The sequence below is a fragment of the Magallana gigas genome, chromosome 10, assembly GCF_963853765.1.
Source record: "Magallana gigas chromosome 10, xbMagGiga1.1, whole genome shotgun sequence".
Classification (NCBI taxonomy): Eukaryota; Metazoa; Mollusca; class Bivalvia; order Ostreida; family Ostreidae; genus Magallana; species Magallana gigas.
Genome location: NC_088862.1, coordinates 2,055,055 through 2,069,648, shown reverse-complemented (window position 1 = coordinate 2,069,648; position 14,594 = coordinate 2,055,055).

The following is a 14,594-nucleotide window of genomic DNA, read 5'->3' as shown; positions in this document are numbered from 1 at the left end:
ATGTATTCAAAAACAAAGGATAACGTCACAACGTAAAAGAACATAACATCATAATAATAACGTCTGTACATCACACCGCGCAAACTCGTTGTATGCGTCAAACCATTACTGGCGTATGGTTGAGGACTTTTCCGTCATAACCGGAAAAATAATACCTGTCTTAATGCACAACTGCGACCAAAAGAAATTCCCCCTAATAAGAACAAGACCAATCTTACGTTTTACTCTGCCATATAAATCTGGAGTTCGTTTCGCAAAACTAACTTCATGTTTTTAAGTCCAACTTAAACTTGACAATAGGTAATACTTTGGTCCACTACCAAAGGCCGGGTAAATTTCAAGGGAGCACAACTTTTTATTTTCATGCTGTCGTTGATGCCAATAAAAAAATCTTTACTCGTATTATGTTTTAACCAAATAAAACAGATCCGTAGCATTCATGCGGGTTTTTTTAAAACATGAATTGGGTAAAAGTTAGTTAAGACAACATCGTTTTATGGGATTGAAACCGAAGAAGAGTATGAATCGCTTGCATATTTAAGGTGAACGTGTGATTTTTACTTAGAATTTAAATATTGACAGACTGTATGTCTTTGTTTTAGATAATACGGGCATATCAAATATACAGTATCGTTATGAAATAGTAATGTATAATTAAAGTCAAAGTCTTTCACAGGGAACGGTTAACGTGATGATGTATGAAAAGCCATGCTTGTAGTACAATAAATCATGTTGAATTTAGTAATAAAATAGGTCATAATGTGAAAGAAAATATATTGACGAAGATTTAATTTGAGTTTAAGATAAACCTTCTAATTCACGTGCACTCGGATTTGTTTGTAGGGATTCATTAGAAGATACCAGTCACTTCCGCATTTGAATAAAGAAGAAATCTGACAAATAATATCAAATGTTTTAGCAGACTCTGTTAAGTGATAAGTTATTTTGCTGTGAATTGTTATTTTGCAACCAAGATTTGCCATTGTCTCTGTCTTGTCTTCTTGAAGAATAATATGTTCCCATTCATTCATATTTTTCTTCCTTATATACCACATCAATTCCTCCTGAAAACAGAAGATTACTGATAAAAAAAATCATCTTAAGAGGATGGCAGAAAGTAGAATGAAGATCAATGTTCTAGTCGTATTACCATTGTGTTGTTGCTGGATCCTACTGAAGCTATGCAGGTGATATGCACGGTTTTGCCCATGACTTCTAGTGAGATGTTTTGTGGATCCAAAATTGAATTTTTATCTTAAATAATAACAGGAATTATCGTCCATTCGTCTCCTGTGGTAAATTTTCTAGATTTATAATAATGATACAACCTTGTCTGTGAACAAATTTAAGTGCGAAGAAAAAAGTTTGCAGCTAGAACAGCTAAATTTGTTTCTTCATTCTACTTGGGTATAGCAATCGTGCATCGTCTTCGTGCTTTTTTTTTTGGTCAAGTGTGCCCCGTTTGCTTTAAAGCCACAACTAAATATTTCAGCCGATATTGTTACATAAAAAATAATTTCAAATCAATAAATATTATGATTATTATGAACTTACATTCACCTAGTTCAATCCTGTCTGAATAAAGCACCTGATTTTTGAAACAAAGCTCATTGGGTAAAAGTGGGACCATGTGATACAAATATATTAATGATATAATGATACAACATATTTAGAGTAACCATTGAACTCTCGTACCTGCTGATATCATTCTTTTGGGCCCGCCCTCTCGACTAATATCAGAAGATACATTCGCTTGATGGTGCTCAAAATATCACAAATTTAGATACATTTGGCATTTTGATAAATTAATCAAAGTTAATACCAAAAACGTTAAACCTTTAACGTCGGTTGAAATGTGAAGCAATGAATTGGATCCACTTTTTCTACATGTTGTACTTAACTTATCATATACGTCACACATTATTTCTAGATCGGTGTCGTCGTTTGTAATGCGATTAAAGATATCTGATTGTTGCATAAAGGTACATCTATCTTCACTTCAGGAAATGATCTGTGCCTTGGGCTCCTCTTGCATCGAAATCGTCTTAATTTGTCCTGAAGCAGACCTACACCACCTGATACCCTAACAATTACGAACAAAAAAATTCGAAACACAATAAATGTTCTATATGATATTGATACCGACTTGATATTTGCATTTAAACCATACATTCTTAAAGTGATTAAACGAAAGGAATTTAAAGAATTGTAAACAGATAGCCATGCTATGACCTTGAATTGCTAGTATTACATAATGGTCACTATGATATTTATGTGTACCTAAATACTGCGCACTGAATGGTATTAATATTAATTGACACAATGAACTCTGTGACTCTTGTAGCAATGCGTAGTGTTCCTAAATGATGTTATGAAACCAGGTGCATAATACGGGCATAATAATATCCAAATTGAGAGTTTAACAACATGTGACATATTTGGCGATTCTGTGTCTGCAACGATAGCTCTAGTACTCTATATTGAGTCATGTATTGTGTATTCGATATATTAACCTTTGTAACCTTTTATGCCGTGTATGAATGAACGTATTGTGAGTAAGTGATGCCTCATACTAGGTGGGGGACTCCGAGACCCAGCACTCGGAGACTCACATCCTGCATCCAGACTCTTTGATTGGCAGTTTTGGCGGTTCTGTTACTTTATTTAGAAATAAAATATTAATCTTAATTTTGAACACTAAATGTTCACTCATGATCGTCGTAAATGGGCTGAACTAGTCAGAACTGTCCATCATAAGTAAAATGTTATATATACCCATATAAAATGATGTTGAACAGATTAAAATATTCCGCTGAGATAGATACCGCTTATAGAAATTCAGAGACTCCTGATTTTGGCCGCTATTAGCTGATGTAATTGTAACTATACGATCACGCTTAATAAAACCGCTTGAGAAAGAAATACTGGACTTGTCATCACTAAGCTTGAGCTGACCCTCAATAGGATCCGTGAGACAGAAGGCTTACATGAACTTTCTTGGTGCCAGTGACCAGGACTGAGCGAAGTTCAATACATAGTAAGGTAAGAACCATTTCTATATGTCTCTTATAGCTATCTCGAAGTAAACAACTTTGTCTAAGCAACCAATATGGCAACAGGGGATGGGTTTTATAAAAAAGAACTTAGAAATCAAATGGAGCAATTAGAAAAACAATTCGCGGGGTTGGGTCAGAACAAAGAAAATAAAGGGCAAGAAACAGGTCAAAATTCTTCAGAAAAAGAGCAGATTAAACAAAATACTTTTGAAACATATCATGATGCTAGGCCGTATGAAACTCGTGAACCTCGACACCGAGTCCCAGAACAGGATGAGGATAAAGATTTTTTCATTAGCCAAGTTAAAGCTATAACAGCTGCACTCTCAGTGCCCCTATCTTCTGTGATAACTCCTTTTGAGGGAGATGCTCAAAAATTTAAACAGTGGATAAAGGAAGTTGAAAAGTACAGTGTTATGTCTGGGAAACAAGGTCATGAGATCCCCATGCTTGCATACATAACGAGTAAGGGTTCAGTTGGGGATTATATTAAAAGGTATTTAGATGAAACAGATGCGTCTGAAGAAATCCCATCTTGGAACGATCTTAAGGAATCCCTTAAAAATAGATTTGCAGAAATGACAGACCCCCAACACGCGTTAGCAGTAATGCGTAAGACTCGACAAAATTCAAATGAAAGTGTTCAGTTGTTCGCCGAGAGACTTTTGCAAATCGCGGAAGACGCCTACAGTAATGACAGACTAAAAGATCCTTTGATACAACAACAGTTAGTAGATATCTTTTGTGACGGGTTGACATTCGACTATCTCAGAATGAAAATTTTGCGAGAAAACCCTAAAGATTTAGAATCCGCAATTCAAATAGCAATGCGAGAACAAAATCTGAGACAGAGGCTAACGATAAGAGGGTCAAATATGACAGAAATTGTACAAAGAAATGACAACAGACGAACTCTTTCAAATTTTGATACTACTCTTCCCTTATTAAAGGATAGAGCAGATAATCTTACCTCAGTAGAAACAAGGCATGTAGAACCAATGGAAATTGACCATGCGCGTAATAGTAGGTGTTTTAAATGCAAACAGGCGGGTCATAGGGCTCGATTTTGTACTCAAAATAAACCCCAAGTCAGGTCCAGTCCTCAAATAAATAAACGACCCAGTCAAAACAAACCCGTCCATAATATAGAGCAGAAACCCCGTTCGCCTGTGGAATGTTGGAATTGTGGTAAAGTGGGTCATGTGCGTGCAGATTGTTGGGGCTCGCATATGTATCAAAGAGCGCAGCAAAATCGGGGCAGACCATCAAATCGTCAAGGCCGAACATATAAATCTAGCGACCAAGTAAATAGGGGATCGTCTCAAAATTTCAAATCGCGCTCTTATTTTGACAAACAAAAACAGGAAAACTAAGACGTTCTTCCTTCGTTGAAGCCCGAAGAAAGAACTTTAAACAAAGACCTACATATGAAATTAATTTTACTAACAACCCCAGTAGCTGTTTATTAAAAATAGGTAAAAATAAATTTAGAGCTTTGGTAGATACAGGTGCAGCCGTATCTCTAATTAGTAAGAAAATGTATGATAATCTATTCCCCCGCCCCAAGTTGTTTAATAATGACATCCCCTCTCTACAAGCAGCAAATGGCAATTCTTTAATTGCGATAGGGTATGTAAATATTTCCTTTAAGATTTCAGGGTTAACTTTAGACCACAAACTTTATGTGACAAAGGGACTCAACCGAAACATGATTCTCGGCCGTGATTGGCTCAAGAAAAACAATGTTCGTTTATACTTTGATCTTGGACTCATGCGTATTGATGGCAAAGTATACGCGGAACTTAAAGAAGATTTACACATCTCAACTATTGTAAGATCTCCCAAGAAACTTATTATGAGACCAAACACGGTGACTGTATTCTATGGAAAAATAAATAACAATTTTCCTCTGGAAAAAAATGACTTGGTTGAAGTGAACAGCATAGACATTAACCGCATTATGGAAGACCCAGGACTATATTTAAAAGAGCTGTTTGTATAGTTCGGAAAGATAAGAAAGTTCCAATGATCTTCGTTAACCAAACTAACAAAAATTATAAAATTCCAAAAGGCTACATAGTAGGACGAATTACCGCATTAAAACAGAAGGAAATCTCAGAAATACAGACTACTCAAGACACAAAAGAAGAAATTGATGTACCTAAAAGATTTGAACACTCAATCAAAAGACTTGTGAGCAAAAACAATGATTTATTTGCAAAGAAAGACAGTGACCTTGGAGTGACTGATACTGTTAAAATGAAGATAGAAACTGGAGATCACCACCCAATAAAGAACAGACCCTACCGTGTACCCTTAAATAAAAGACAGATAATTGACAAGGCCATACTGGAAATGATGGACGCAAAGATTATTGAGAGATCACAATCGCCTTGGTCATTTCCCTTAGTAGTGGTGAAGAAAAAGGACGGATCAGACCGGATGTGCGTTGACTTTAGAAGTTTGAATAAGATAGTGAAACCCGTATCATTCCCGCTACCGTTGATTGATGATATCCTATGTTTACTAGGTAAGGCAAAATATTTCACTGCACTAGACTTAAAGAGTGGATATTGGCAAGTGAAATTAGAAGATTCAAGTAAAGAAAAAACGGCTTTTGCATGTCACAAAGGACTATTTCAATTCAACCGGATGCCATTTGGGTTGAGTAATGCACCAGCAGTTTTTCAGGAGCTGATGAACATAGTTCTTCAAGGACAAGACAAGAGGAGTTTGCTATCGCATACCTGGATGACATTCTTATATTCTCAGAGACACCGGAAGATCATCTTCGTCATATTCAAGACGTTTTCAACCGCCTAAGGAAGCATGGACTTAAAATGAAGCTAAAGAAATGTAGTTTCTTCAAGGAACAGACAGAATATCTTGGTTTCATCATTGATGAACATGGCGTTACACCTGATGCAAAGAAAGTCGAAGCTATAAGAAAGTTACCAGCGCCCACTACAGTCCGAGAAGTTCGTGGCTTTATAGGTATGTGTAGTTATTACAGGAGATTTATACCGAACTTCTCTAAGATTGCAGAACCATTGATTGACTTAACCAGAAAATATGCAAGGTTCAAATGGACACCATGTTGCCAAAAAGCGTTTGACTTTATTAAAGAAAGTTTAACGGTAGTGCCTTTACTAGCATATCCAGATACTAATAAGCCTTACATCCTGTACACCGATGCCAGCGACAATTGTATTGGAGCGTGCCTTACTCAAAAGACAGATGAGGGAGAAGATAAGCCAATATATTACTTATCCCACAAGCTGAGTAAAACTCAAGAAAAGTGGTCAACCATAGAAAAGGAGGCATTTGCAATCCATTACGCCCTTCAGAAGTTAGACCATTATTTACACGGTGCTCAGTTTACTATAAGAACAGACCATAAGCCGCTCAAGTATATCTTAGAATCTCCAATGCAAAATAAGAAAATTCAACTATGGGCAATAAGTATTGCAGGATATAACTGTAAGGTAGAGTACATAGAAGGAAGATTTAACTGCTGTGCAGATCTCTTATCCAGATTACCGACAGTCAACCTCGAGTGTGAAGAGGAAGAACAATCAGAGCATGATGAACCAGATGTTAAGGACAATTTCTTTGAAGTGAACGTACTTAACTCCAATGCCTTTTCGCCTAAGAGATTAGCCAGATGTGAAGTTAATCAACACGACGAATTGGTCAAACCCTTTATTGATCTACCAGAGGATATCAACATCAAAGAAAGTCAACAACACGACGAGCAGATCAAGAAACTGAAGAATCGGTTAAATAAAGGAACAGCAACGGCAACCGAAGAAAAGAAGTTTCTGGAAATTGATGGTTTAATGTACTATCTTTCAGATGGAGACTCAGAAGGCCCAAAACTTCGCCTGTATGTACCACGTGAGTTAGAACTTTTAGTAGTGCAGCAGTATCATGACGGACTTGGACATATGGGAGTGGACAAAACATATGATGTAATCAGACAAAAGTACTACATACCAAATTTGTACAAAAGGTTATACTCTTATATAGAAGGATGTGTAGTATGCCAGACGAGGAGCAATAAGAAAAATCAACCTCCACTTCAAGAGACAGATATACCACCTTTTCCAATGGCTAAAGTAGGACTTGATCTATCAGGACCATATCCAACATCCTTGTCGGGAAACAAGTACATAGTTTCTTTTATAGACATTTACTCTGGTTGGCCAGAAGCTTTTCCCGTCCCTGATAAGTCAGCTGACAACATAGTACATCTTATCTTAGAAGAAATATATCCAAGATATGACTGTCCTCTTCAAATCCTCACAGACAACGGAATAGAAAATGTGAATAAAAAAGTGGAAGAAACTTTAAAAGCATTGAATATCAACCATATCAAAACATCTTATTACAGCCCTCAAGGTAATGGTAAAGTAGAACGATTTCATAGAACTCTACATGACGTGATGGCTAAGAAAACAACAGACAACGCTCAAACATGGGATATTCATCTTAATCAGACGTTGGCAGCCATTCGTTTCCATCCTAACGATTCGTCAAAGTTTTCTCCATATTACCTTATGTACAACAGAGATGTCGTATTACCTCTTGATGCGTTAATGAAACCTCGAAGGAGATATGCGGGAGAAGATCAACACAAGATCGCCCTTCAAGAACAACATAAAGCTTTCCTGCTAGTACATCGTAATATGAAGGAAGCCAAGAAGAAACAGAAAGCTCAGGCCGATAAGAGAAGCAAAGATGAAAATTTTCAGGTAGGTGACCCTGTCTACCTTAAGAACAACAGAAGACAAAATAAGTTAGATAAAAAATGGCTACCATATTATCGAATCATAGAGCAGAAAGGACCAGTTAGTTTCGTGGTGAGAGATCAATTGACTGGATTAACCACCAAATGCCATGCACGACAATTAAGACTGGCAGACATTTCGCACTGGTGGAAGAACTCTAAGGAAGACTAACTATGTGGTGCCACCAGAAGATGAATCATCGTCGGAAGACGAAGACATGCAACCAGAACCATTAGAAAGAGCTATACAGTCCAAACAATGGGAAAGAGAAGGATCTTCAGACGAAGAGGATATTCCCCTAGCAGAACTTCAAAGACGTATAAGAGCTAAGAAAATCATGGATGATCAGCAGTATAAACACGAGAATGATCAGACCGTAGATTCAGAATCGGATGAGACCCATGAGTCAAAACAATGTGATGAAAATAGTGGTCAAGACTATGAAATACCCTTAGATAACCCCAATGTACCCTAAGATGAAAATATGGAAATAGATGAAATAGTCCCTAAAGTAGGTCGAGGCTTCAAACCAATCCCTAAACCGCGTAAATCAATCCCTAAGCCCTGTAGAGAAAATAGCAAACAAAAGTATGTGTTGGCTATTATGAAGGAACTAACCAAATTAATAAACTAAATAAGTTATATTATTGTATAATGTAGATGTAAATAATCTTGAATAAGCTTAGCTTTGTATATATTGCACGCTTTTAACAAGACATGACAGGATGACCCCCTGTGACATTAAACATGTATTGAGATACGCCGACTAGTAAACGCGGACTCAGCACCTCGGTTATTTGTATGTATATGCCAAGTTATAGAGAGTTTATCATATTCTCGAAATACATGAAACAGCGACTAATTAAGAAACTATAAGACTGATTTGTTAAAGTGATTTAAGATTATTGGTAAAAATAATTAAAAATTGCGACCGACATCTTGAGTATGGGACAAGGTTGCTCAGGTTTTCATGGTTCAATCATAAGACCAAAGATATTAAAGTTTTCCCTATGAATTCACTTATGGTGGAATTGCCAGTAACTAATTTGCATCCCATGAAAATTCTCATCTTGGGTGGGAAGCCCCTGGTTTTAATTGTGTTTAACTTTGGCAGTAACAATAACGATAGGACTTTGTATTAAGAAACGCAAAACTATTAAAAAGTGGGGTGGTATATGCTGTGGTGGTTGCTGAACAGGTTGTCGAAAAAAGGGGTAGTGACGGAGGTGGGAAAGGTTCTTCCAAAGACACTGTATTTTGTTGTGTGAATCCAGAGAAATGGACCTCTAGTGACATTATTGAACTTGAACCAATCTCGAAAGACACTAGGATCCAAGAGAAACCCCGACGAGGCGGAAGAATCGCAACTCGCAAATTGACCAGTAACACGGGGACAATTTCGACTAAACTAGCACAACAATTTCTTGGAGAGGAGGAAAATGAAGACTATCCATGGACCAAATACTATCGACCGGACCCAGAGCTGGCACGTAAATACATGGAAGAGAAGGCCGCGATGTCTACGCAACAGAGGAACGCAGGAGACGCTCCGCGAGAAGTCGCCTCGCCATCCGCGCCGACCCTCTATCCACGGGTGCCGATGATGGATGAATAATTAAGCTACCGCCGCGAAGAAGTTGTGTATTCCTTATGAAAGGATTGTGAAATTTAGCGAAAATTAAAAAATGTGAAATGTGTTAAAGTAGAAATGTGCGTTATCTTGTGCTAATGTAAATCTTGTATTTGTTGATTCACTCTGGAGAAATTCAGGAAGAAACCGATGGACTCCGAACTTATGACGCGAACCTCGCCCCTAGGAAGGAAGAGATATTTTTGTGAACTTATAAGCATGCACTGACTTTGTATATATATGTGACATCAAGCTTAACCATACTTAGTATTACTTTGATGATGAATTACGATTATATTCAACTATGGTTATTTCATCTTGGTCATTATTATCATACTTTATTCATTATTGTTTTCATGATTGTAATGCGATATAATCAAGCTATATGATTTTATGAACATGTATACATCCTGGTTATAGATTTGTTTTTATAGATAAATGGTGTTCCAAGCCGGAGGTGGAAACATGTCATTTGATACTATCTCTTAACATAGATGTTCTGACTGGTATGTCACTAGGAAGTTCGTCTGATCAAGAGTAGATCAAGGACGCTTTCCTATTCCGGGCGCCAGGCATGAGAAATCTCCCTTCGGGATATTTCTTTTGTTTGGGGGACGTATGTAAACAGATAGCCATGCCATGACCTTGAATTGCTAGTATTACATAATGGTCACTATGATATTTATGTGTACCTAAATACTGCGCACTGAATGGTATTAATATTAATTGACAGAATGAACTCTGTGACTCTTGTAGCAATGCGTAGTGTTCCTAAATGATGTTATGAAACCAGGTGCATAATACGGGCATAATAATATCCAAATTGAGAGTTTAACAACATGTGACATATTTGGCGATTCTGTGTCTGCAACGATAGCTCTAGTACTCTATATTGAGTCATGTATTGTGTATTCGATATATTAACCTTTGTAACCTTTTATGCCGTGTATGAATGAACGTATTGTGAGTAAGTGATGCCTCATACTAGGTGGGGGACTCCGAGACCCAGCACTCGGAGACTCACATCCTGCATCCAGACTCTTTGATTGGCAGTTTTGGCGGTTCTGTTACTTTATTTAGAAATAAAATATTAATCTTAATTTTGAACACTAAATGTTCACTCATGATCGTCGTAAATGGGCTGAACTAGTCAGAACTGTCCATCATAAGTAAAATGTTATATATACCCATATAAAATGATGTTGAACAGATTAAGATATTCCGCTGAGATAGATACCGCTTATAGAAATTCAGAGACTCCTGATTTGGGCTGCTATTAGCTGATGTAATTGTAACTATACGATCACGCTTAATAAAACCGCTTGAGAAAGAAATACTGGACTTGTCATCTATAAGCTTGAGCTGACCCTCAATTGGATCCGTAAGACGGAAGGCTTACAGAATTCTAATGCAAACTGGAAAATACATTTCTAGAAACTATTATTTGAAAGAAAAAAAACTAAATAGTTTGTATCATGTGATGAAAAGGTCAAATCAAAATTTATATAACATGCGTAGCGTAATGTAAAAGTTCACGAGCTTGATTTGGCTGAACGTCATTATCTCTCTCACTGCAAATGTAAAACGTCGCCGGCTTGGTACGTATTAAAACCACTGGTGTTTGCAGTCTAAGAACGAATAACTGATGGAGTACCAATTTTTGTAAAAGGTCGACATAGTTACATTTTGTTAACAAAAAGTATCCTTTAACAAAACTCTTAAAGTTTTTACGTATTTCCGCATCATATATATTCATTATAACCGCTTCAAAATGATAATTTGCTTGTCGTAAGCTAAAACGCGAGAATTTCCTCGTTATTTTAGATAATTTTATTACAGTAAAAAGTATTTCCTATCAAAGTGCATTTCTTTGCCGTTTTAATTTTATTTTTTATCTGTGGTTGATGATCAAATACGTACAAATTAACACTTTTTAAAAATTTGATATCGATTTAAAAAATTTTAAAAATGCAAAATGTACCTTTCATTTGAACTTTACTTCATTCGAAATATCAACATTGAAAACTTGGCATCGAAAGCTTGGAAAACCTTCTGAGTAACTCGGACAGCAATAATGTGATATTGATGCATATATCCTGCATAACTGAGAGGACAATGAACAACCCCTACCTAATATATTAATAATATCATTCCTATTGTTTGTTGAAAATGACCCAGACTCATTAACTTTTAGAAATGACCTCCATTCATCAGAGATGTTTTGACGGAATTCAAAGACCATTTGTGCAATTTCTCCCAATGAATCAGATCCGCAAATCAAGACAATCCTTGATTGACACAAACGGATGGTGTTTAAACGAAGGTGTAAAAAGACAGAATCTGTTACAATGAAAAGAAATCAACCATTTTTTTTTCTAATATAGAAAATCAAATATGTATACAATAAGTTTTATAAATATATAACTTGAATTTTAACTCATATCATGTGTGTGCTGAAAAATAAATCCAAGAAATATCAACATAAAAACACATCATAGTACGGCCATTTTTCATATCACATATATATTGTCCATGTATTAACACTTTCCATCAAGGAAGTAAAATTCAACGTAGAAGCACTTGTATTTATGATTCATGAAACTATCTTTAGCCTCATTTTTTTAAAAAGTAGTTTGAAGTAGTTTGAAAGTCGATCGATAACGAGTTTTAAAGCATGCATGTGTCGTTGAAGAAGTGAAGTAGGGGAATTTATCTACGCTTTCATTTTTAAAGCGCTAAGCATAGATCAGCGCTTTATTGTCGTTAGACTTCTATTTCCGGTGCAAGGAATAACTGCCCTCTATGAGCAGAAATATACATCATTTAAACTAGTAAGAGGTATAGGGAACCAGTTATCTGGGTGACGGAAATGGCCGAGTAGATACGATTGGTTTGCGGGGCTTACGTAAATCAGCACGGGATGCTACGCAGTGATGAAAAAATATAGTGCGTAGTCAGAAGGTAAAATATAGAAAAATAAAATCGATTCTTTGCAAGAAAAGGTCCAAAACTGTGATAAATTACTGTTCAAAAGTTATAATTTGTGATTTTAAAATATCTTTTTTCAGGCAAGTATCCATATACAAGTCGTGTTCAGCTTTAATTCACATCATCTTCAGAAAGTAACATATATTTAAAGAAATCTGGCCTTCGATACTTTAAATTGATATTAATTAAACATAAACCAAAATTTCAATAAGGCTCATTTCCGCCTACGCTTGCACACAGTAAATTTTCTTAGAACCAAGCTAGGTTAGCGCTTTTCAGTACTTTAAGTACTTTGATTTAGAATATTTTTATCTAAAAATACTACACTTAATAGTTTAAACTTCATGAAAACAAACTTTAATTTCGAGATAGCTAGCTAAAGTACATCTTTTCAAGATGTTGAATCTATAATTAGCAGTTACGCATGAATTTTTTTTTCAAAGATTCTGTTTTAATCTGAAGTAAGGAAAACATGAAAATTGGAAAGTTTTGGAGCGAAAGAACCAAGTGAGAACTGATAATATTTCATTCAGAGAAGTAGAATTTGGTATAAACAGAAAAACATGCATCACGTTGTAGACCCAAATACTTCTTTCTGTATCACCATAGGTCGGTGCAAAATGTTACAGTATCGTAATCTTTTTGTACATGTAGCAAATGGTTGGAACATTATTTTACCTCTAGCCTTTAATGTTGTTCGAAAAACAAATCGATTTTTACGGTATAGTCAAAAGTACAAAAAGGGGGAAATCCTTTGACTTACCATTCATGCCTGCCATTTGGATTATTTTATTCAGCATAAGTCTTTTGAATGATAAATACAGAACATGAAAATAATTCTCCAGTTTTCATTTCTGGTATGTGATAGTAACAATTCAATATACATAAAATATGTTTTGGGTAACATCTTCTAAATGTGTAGAGATTCGAAAACGTATCTAAATATCAGTTGCAAACTCTAACAAATTGCACTTTTTCAGGTTAAGACTACAAGTGACACCAGTGAGTATTATTTCGAAGATTTGTTCCGAATGAATTACATTTTATATAAGAGAAAATTGACATACGTCTGGTACATGAGTGTATATTGTTAATGTATCTTGGGACATTAGCTGACAACTGAAGATATATTTGATGCGAGGATTTACGTTGAAATCTTAACGTTGAATCAACATTGAGAATAAATGTTGATTATATGTTAAAAACAATTTATTGTACATTTGCACTTTCATTTTACTTTATTTTTTTTTTTACTGAAATCCATTCCTTCTTTCCGTGGCTTATTTCAAATACGTTGTCACTATTTAGACACATGATTCTCTGTATTAGTAGATGCCTTAATCATGACATCTTCAAAGTTATACAATAAATCACAAAAACAGGTGTTACAAAGAAGAGGGAACTCATTTAATACTTGTTGTTTCTAGTAAATACAATGTTACTATGAATATATCAATATGAACACGTGGACTAGATTAAACATTTTCATTATTGACTAGATAAAACAAGAGCTTAAAAAATACAAAACGGCTTACACAAAGCCAAAAAAATGTTACGAATATTGTCTCATTGTCCAATTAAAAAAATAAAATTACTTTTCATTGAAAACACAGAAATCGTAAAAGGTATACCATACATTATAACATAAAGTATATAATAAAGAATTTAAAAAAAAATAGAAAACACCCTGTATACAATGTCATGTATATATTATGATTGTGACTATGGAAGCAACAAGAACAACGTGAATAAATGAAATCTCAGGAGAATAACTTACGTCATTAAGGTCTTCCGTTTCCAACGGAAGACCTTATAGTTTTCGTACTGTTTCTTCTTATTATTATTTTTTTCCACAAATTTTGTGCACGCGATATCTCGAAAACTATTCGGCCGATTTCGACCATTTTTTCACAGATGATTGCCAGTGGTCATAATTCTAGAAGTTTTTTTAAATTTTGAAATCGTCACTTCCGGTTCCGATTTACGGCCGATTTTGTAAAAATTTTACGACCAATTTTGTGCAGACATAAACTCAGAGACTATCAGAGATATGAATATAAAATTTTCAGGATAGGTAGACCATAGATTGAAGTTGTGCACAATGCAGTTTTTTTATGCCAGTGGCGCAAA